The sequence below is a fragment of the Octopus bimaculoides genome, chromosome 5 (assembly GCF_046866305.1).
Source record: "Octopus bimaculoides isolate indiv1 chromosome 5, ASM4686630v1, whole genome shotgun sequence".
NCBI classification, from domain to species: Eukaryota; Metazoa; Mollusca; class Cephalopoda; order Octopoda; family Octopodidae; genus Octopus; species Octopus bimaculoides.
The window spans coordinates 37,106,978-37,115,951 of record NC_142932.1 but is presented as its reverse complement, the minus strand read 5'-3'; positions in this window follow the sequence as shown (position 1 = coordinate 37,115,951).

Here is an 8,974-nt window from a genome sequence, read left to right as displayed (position 1 = left end):
TATTTTCTTAGTTAAACTGATAGATATAATTTATTAGCTTTTATTCAGTTGAGTTTGAGATAAGTCGAGCATCTGCGAATGTTATATTACCATATTAATATACCAGCATTTATAATTTTAAAAAAAATGTTTTTTCCCTGTAGACTATAACAATTAATGTTTAGTGCATAAATCATACAATAGTAATTTTTATAACATTTCTGCTGAATCCTAGATACAAATTGCAGTGATCTTAGATCAATCATACAGCTCCTTTATGTATCAGCTCCGAATAGTAGCCGAATAATACACGAACAATCCAGAGCATTGTCTTATCTAAATTGTAACTATGTTGGACAAACCGATTGATATAAGCGTTTGTTCCATTTTGTTTTCTACTGTAGATTGCAGGATAGGATCCCTGGACGAGATGAAATCACACATATATTGAGGCCACTCGATCTACTCGTATATAGCCGTCTTAAATTGATAGCGATCCAACCAGTAAATATATACCAGCGCAAACTAATCGAGGTATGATTTTATAGGGGATTGACACCAATTCAATGTAAATAGGTTTTTAATTATTAAACCAAATATTTTGCGCAAACATATTAGTGAACGTGTATTGTCAAAACGTTCAGAATAAAGATAACAATAAAGCTTTAAATCAAATCTCGGGTAACAATAATAATTAATACACGGAATATTTCTATAAAGGACACTGATTTATTTGTATTTATTTTTTAAAATCATGATTTGAATTCCTTCATCGATTTTAAAATCGATGGATATCATTTGCACACTATAACATAAAATTTCATTTATAATACAGTTTATGAAACAGACATTATAACATGACATTCTTAATTGATAGCATACGCATTACTATTTTACACGGGCTCCGTGATTGGTATTAAAATTTCATTGCATTTACAAGTTTACAAATAGAATTGAAATGATGCATTAAAACAATATTTTGTTTTTGTTAGTAATCGTTGTGAAATTGGATTTAGTTATTTCATTCAGTGTTGAGGATGAAATCGATAATGACGAGTAAAAATATGAGATAGAGAGGAGTGGATGAGACAAATTACTACATCAATGTCAAAAGAAGCAACAAGCAACAGCAATTCTACCTCATTAAACGTATTCGGTTGTATTTTTCTACCAAATCTAATCAACTGAGTAATCTTCGACTTAAAATCATGCAAACAAGAAAAATCTAATTTGAAAATAGTCAACAATATCGATATCATATGATCAGTAGATCTTCAGGTGATACATTAAAATGAAATGAAATGTGAAACGCTTTTTTTCTGTTTCTGTCTCTGTCTTTGTCTTCTCTCTCGCCTTATATATTAATGTGTACGTGTGTATGATTGCAAGTGTTTGTGTGTGTGTGTTTGTATATGTATGTACGTACGTAAGTGTAATCAGTACGTATGGATATATATATGTGTGTTTGAATATGATAAAAATATATATGTATTTACGTAATTTGCTGTGAGTGTTTATATATAACATGCAGGCTTTGAATAGGCTAAATATATTTTTACCTTGCTGTGGGGAACATTTTGGTTAAATTGTATAACCATTATTTAAGCTTATAAAATACTTAACAAATAGAACAGGCGAAAACATCGTAGCAATCGCTTCGGACATTAACATCAGAGTAATATCAGCAAAGTACTTCCTGTAAGTTGGGAAGCGTATGGACAAATTTCAGCAATATATCAATATAATATGGAAAGTATATGATTTAATTTGGACCGAATCTATCAATACATTAAATGTAATTACACATTATATATATGCAACATAATATGTATTAAATAGTTGTGATATAATATCATTCCGTAAATGATATTATATCACACTATCATGTGCATATAATTTTATATGTTGTACCATTTTTATGTTACATCATAGAGCACAGAAATTGAAGAACACCTGATTAGTCTACTCATTCAACACAAATAACTGATTTTCAAATTACATTCATATTTACGCATTTTTCATATTGTATGCATAGAAAAAAGATGAATTATGATTTAGAGTAAAGTTTCAATTTTACAATGTTCAATTACATTACATTCTGACTGTGATTCATATATAATATGCTACATATAAATTATTTTGTGCTTTCAAGCTCCGTAAGGTTTCCTTACATCTTGAGATGTCACATTTTCCATCGCACGGCCCCAATATGGCCACGGATACAATGTCATTTTGAACAAATCACACTTGTGCAACGAACTGATTGATATATGTAGAAATGAAATTCAAAAGACTTTTTGAACTCATAGATACTTGAAATACATTTTGTGGAATGTGATTACAGAAGCTCCGACACAGTAGGGAAATCTGAACTTCTACGCAGCATGTACACCTCTGAACATATCCTAATGTGAATGCGATAGTCTCCAATCGAAATTGGCCAAATCAATAAAATTATTTTCCCTACAAATAAATACTGTTAGTAATGGAACATTGCCATGAGGACGAGATACGCAATATCTGATATAAAAAAAATACGTGTCAAACATCACTAATAAAATATCTCGGAAAAAAGGTGAGTACAAAGTGTAAACAGATTAAAATTGGAGCGTTAGATATGACTAACTGTGAATGTTTTACTGGGATTCCATGTAACGGTTTGTCTCTCTCTTTCTCTTATTTACTTTAGTACTTTGCAGGTAGATGTACATCAGTAAATTACATTGCTTGTTATTTTGTTTTGCCATTTAGTTCCAACCTGAATATTAAACCAGTTTATAAGAAAAAAATGATGTGTAAAATATACTCTATTACGCACAGTAATTTAGACACTAGACGTGACTTAATAAGAAGATAATTATCAAACATTATATGAAGTATATATTCTTTAGTGTTTTACAATATGTAGCATGCATTTGAAACATCTCGTGTTTAGGTAATAAGATGTAGCATAGTTTATATAGTACAATGTAGTACAGTTTATCTACTATAATGTTATCCTCCTTTAAATATCCCACACCTTATCAAAAAGTACAATAGAATCTTGTAGTATTCTGGGTTCATGTCGTTTTTAGAATCTGTTTGATTTAAATTTATTGCACCATAGATACTAATCAATCACTTGACATATTACGTATGCTGTAAAAAATATGTTTTGGCAAATGTAAACTTATTACAAATATAGAATTAGGAATTCATTCTCTCATCTATCATAAATCGTTCCTAGTTTGTAAAATAAAAAAAAAACAGATTAAGGAACTGAGAGAACCTGAGGATGGGGTATAATATATTTGAATATATCTGTATATCTAACTATCTCTCTTTATCTCTCTCTATATATATATGTACATACGTATGTATGTATATGTACACATGTGTCTATATATATATGTATATCTATATATATATATATATATATATATATATATATATATATATATATATATATATATATATATATATATATATATATATATATATATAGATATAGTTATGCATATACATACATATATACAACCATGCATGAACGTACACTCATGTCATGTCTGAGTGATTTTCATGAATATGATGGCAAATAATTAATTAATTGCAAAAAAAATTAAGATAGCTACATCCATATGTATATATATACGCCCAAATAAAACCCGCATAAAATAGCAATTTCTGAAGAAACGCATATATTTGTATGCGTGAGGATAGGCGTTCCCATATCTTTATAGGTATTTCTATATATTTGTATTTCTTTTTTATAGTTTCATATATATATATATATATGTGTGTGTCTATATTTTTTCTATTTTTCTATATACATAGTCATATCGTAATAATTCGCTAATTTGCTGGTGTATGAATTTACGGGTTTCTCCATAATGACATTGATATATCCTCGACAGAAAAATTAGTGGGGGTTAATATAGAGGAGTAAGATGCGTGAACATTGATTCCACCTAACGTATGCCTGGTCTAAAGCAAGAGAAGCGGATATATATGTATGTATGTATAGATAGATAGATATATAGATAGATAGATAGATGGATAGATAGATAGATAGATAGATAGATAGATAGATAGATAGATAGATAGATAGACTGATAGATATATGATATTATATTACATACTTCTGACAGCTTTGTGCAGGCATATGAAAGTATGCTTTTTGTATTAATATCTACGTTACTTTAGCATATATCAGCCATATCTTTTCTCTCATTTCACACATATATAAGTTACCGAGAAAATAATTTTATCTGAAACCAATAAAATAAGATACTATTCCAGACGTCAATGAATTTGCAAAGATAATTTAAATTATTCATCTAGAATTTTCCGTTCAGATTCTTCCCCTTGATTTGAGTCAAATATCTAGGTTAATATAAGATCAGTGACTTTCTTAATTCGAGAATTCCGATTAAATTTCTGCTTCAGTACGTAGAAAGCTAATGTGGAGACTAATAAGAACGATATTTACGAAATTTATTTCCGAATCAATTTTGAATACTTCACTAACTGATTATAAAAAAATCTATTTATTAAAGATTAACTTACGTCTGTGAGGACATACATCATTCTTAATTATTTACGAGTCAGTCTTCTCTGGATTTCATTGAATTAAGTATCTCTCTAAGTTTGATATTTATCTATTAATCTTAAATATAAAATAAATGCCTCTTAGCAGACACAGTTACAAAGGACCAATAACGATTCATAATATGAAACAAAATTTGATAGTTTTTCACGCTAATTATTCCTTGTTATGCATACAAAATAATAAAAATTTGAACGATACGGACACCTTAGTGATTGTTTTCTAATTCTTGTGAAATAAGGATTCCATAGGTAATCTTAATTTTAATAATCCATATTAAATCATGTATTTTGAAATTGATTTCATATAGTTTGTTGGCTTGGGAGGGTCATTACAACTTCAACTTTACTAATATCACGTAATGGTTCAACATCACTTTATTGCTAGACAGTTTTAAATACTAACCCACAAACTAATCGATCACTTGCTTCATGTGGTTCTTAAACAATTAATCGGTTGTTTGTTTGTTAAATTCTGCCTCATGTACTGCAGCATATACCTTAGTAAATGCAGCTAATTGGAAATGTGATCTTGAAATTCTAATTGCATTTATTTAACTTTGAAATACTGGATTCGTAGAATAAAATAACTTTCATATTCGTGTACTACTGTTCAACTCCCTCAACAATTCTCTATTCAATAAGCTTTTATTCCTGTGGATCGTAGAATAGATGGTTTCTTTTAATTCTACACATACATTTCTTCTACATTAATTTAGACTTGAAGAGAAAGCACTAGTGAACGGGGTAAACACTTGAAAGCTATCTTTAGAACAATTTTTGTAAGCATCATGTATTTAATTAATCGAAATTTTAAAGCCACCTTGGCTTACAGCGCTTTTGTAATTGTGAGGAGCATTTTCGCGCATCCTTTTATTACACTCAGATTAAAGTCTTTTGTAGTGATATTGTAGATTAGATTTCAGACAAAAAAAAAAAAAAGTATTCTTGTCTGTTTTCTGAAACTTGATAAATACTTGCATGTTCGAACCTTGTATTTTGCTGACGGCAAAGTAGCAAATGTATAATTTAAAACGTATGCTCTATTAAAATGCAACTATTTATATAAAATATACTCAGTTTAATTACAAAGTTTTTGGCAGAATTAGGATCTTATAAACCTTTACTATATTTTTCAATTTCTGTTATCTCTATATCATTTTTTTATCGTTTATCATTTATCTGTTACTTGTTTAAATCGCTTCAGTCAAGTTTTGGGGATGCAAACATAGCAACACTGCTAGTCAAAAGGTAATGACAAATAAACAGACAGAAAAAAATACACAACAAACACACACACGCACACGCGTTGATATATATATATATATATATATATATATATATATATATATATATATATATATATATATATATATATATATATATATATATATATATATGTGTGTGATCCAATGGTAAGACATCAGCCACATATATATATATATATATATATATATATATATATATATATATATATATATATATATATATATATATATGTGTGTGTGTGGGAGAATTTACGAAACAAACAACAACAAACGAGGACAGGTGGTCTAAACAACAAAAGGATGTATTGGTTTAACGCTCGGGAAAAGAGAAAGTATATAACGTTTCGAGCTACGCTCTTCAACAGATAGATTACGGAGAACAACAAGGAGAAAAACACGGAGATAAAGAATTTGAATATTATGGTCAGCGATGTATCATCTATATATACTCTTTTACACTTACTCTCTTTTACTTGTTTCAGTGTCTTTTACTTGTTTCAGAAACAAAGATAGAAAATTAAGAATTTGTAGTGGCTAGCTACCTATCCTGGTGAATGTCGGAGAGAAGGGTCACACAGGAGAACTAGGGAGAAGGGGGAGATATTAAATTAGGGGTCATCCCAAAACGAAGGTGCGCGTGCGTGTGTATAAGATAGTTTGTATGTGCGTGTGGAAGATGGCTGGTGATCTCGACATGTTCGTGTGTGTATGTGTAGGTATGAAAATAAGTATACTCCTGAAGTAATTAACGAGAAACGTTCTTGATTATGCATATAAACAGTTTTATATTATTATGCTAGCTACAGCCTAATGTTACCAGCTGGCAATAGCAGTTTTGCGGGGATTTATCAGAGTTGCGCAGATATAAATAATGTAGGATAATAATAATAATAATAATAATAATAATAATAATAATAATAATAATAATAATAATAATAATAATAATAATAGTAGTAGTAGATGGATGGGATTTATAAATAGTTTAATGCAAGTTTCGCACGTTTTCACCAATCACCTGTTTCTTACTATCATAGTCCATAACCCCGTAGGTTCCATGGACATCTGGAAGATCATATTCATTTCTCTAAGCCATATGGCATTAACGTTGGAAGCAGTAGATAACTGAGGGTTATTCATCAATTTTGACCAATGAAAAGTTTGATTGGGGTATGTGGCCAGTTCTTGGTGTATTTCGTGGGGATGTGTAGACGGTGAATCATAGAGAGAAAGGAATTTGATATTATACTCATTTTGCTATTTGAGTATGCACATATCAGGATGTGTTGTGTATTTCGTTGCTTACACTATAGTCGAAGCAAGGCACACCCCTCAATGAATTCAGATATAGTGGTGTCAACAAGTACAGCTATTCAGTATTTGGAGCTCATTGTTATTAGTGGGATGTGATATTCTCATCAAATGAACTTTAAATCACGTGTAGTGATATAATGATATAGCATATGGCATATGAGAATATAGGTTATTTCCTTTAGTTGTATACGTTCTTCTGTTCCATTATATGATAAAGACGGTTACTGCTTTCCTGTTTATTTATTTTTAATTCTAGGAATTATAACTTGCTTTTATGCTTACAGGATGCAATTACTACGGAGTGTATATGAATTAGATTTCTCTCTATATAATGATATCCACGGTTTCCTCTGGGTTGAAATTGCTTGAATCAGTTGTGGAAAGTGTTGTTGTCGTTTGGGTTAACGGTCAGTTCCTACTATGCCTCTTCTTTATTTTAGAAATAATAGTAAGAAAGTGTTCTGCTGATGAGAGTCGTCGTGGAGTGAATTGAATATAATTCGGCCTTTATTTCAGTCATATAGCATGACCGTATACAAAACATCATGTTGTTACAAATCTTTAACGTTAACATCATTAAGGATCATTATACGTATCCGTAAAACATGTTTCTAATGAGAGCAGGAGTGGTGTAGAGTATATATGTTTCGACAAACGACAACATGACAAACAGATTGTAATGAAAACACGCTGAAATCTTTTGATCAAAGGCAGGTAGGGAATCATAACAAAGTGTAAGCGAAAACGAATGGAAAACGATCGGCAGCAAATGAAATGACGTGATGTCGCGTTTATTGAAAGAAAAATGGTTTAGAAATAAATATATTTCTGCGTAATTGATAACCACAAACTGTTTATGATAAAGTTTTGTGGTCACTGACATTACATACACACAGAACCACCCCCACATACATATGTATGTGTATATATATATATATAAGTTTGAGGAGGGTATCGAATTTAACCAAACCCCGGAGGATACAGGTAATACCAAGTAAGTGCTGTATACCGATTAGTTTGCCCCAGTCGTTGTATGAACAGGATTGGGTATTATAAGTTGTGTATTAGCCTGTATATATGTAAATATATAAAAACAAAAGGATAAAGAGAGCGACAACCTTACCTTCGGTCTCTTTATCCTTTTGTTTTAATATATTTACATATATATATATATATGTGTGTGTGTGTGTGTGTGTGTGTGTGTGTGTGTGTGTGTGTGTGTGTGTGTGTGTGTGTGTGTGCGTGTGTGTGTGCGCGTGTTTGTGTGTGTGTGCGTGTGTGTGTGTATGTATGTATATATATGTATATGTATATATTGTTATTATTTGACTGTTGGCATGCAGGAGCACCGCCTTCAGTCGCATAAATCGACCCCATGACATATACTTTGTATTCCTAGAGTTATTATATCGGTCTGTTTTGCGGATCCGCTGGTTACAGGGACGTAGACACACCAACATCGGTTGTCAATCGATGGTTGGTTGACAAACAGAGACACATACCCTGCAAGCAACTTGCTCACGCAAGTGCAACCAGTCGAAAGCTCCGCATACCGGAAGTCAGCAGGTGCGTGGTATCATCAGGGGAGAATGCACACTGTTTCGGCGCCTACACACCAACTGTTATAATACATTATTTACACCGAAAACTACCTTAGAAATGAGAACACAGGTTCGAAATTTCCCCAAGCCACCTGATGAAGGCTGGACGGTATATCAGCCGAAAAGTTGTGTTAACAACAAACAAGATGAGGACAAATATCCGCCAAATGTATATAATGTAAATAAATTAGATAGTTCCTCATCCCTTATATATAGAACTGAACTGTTTTA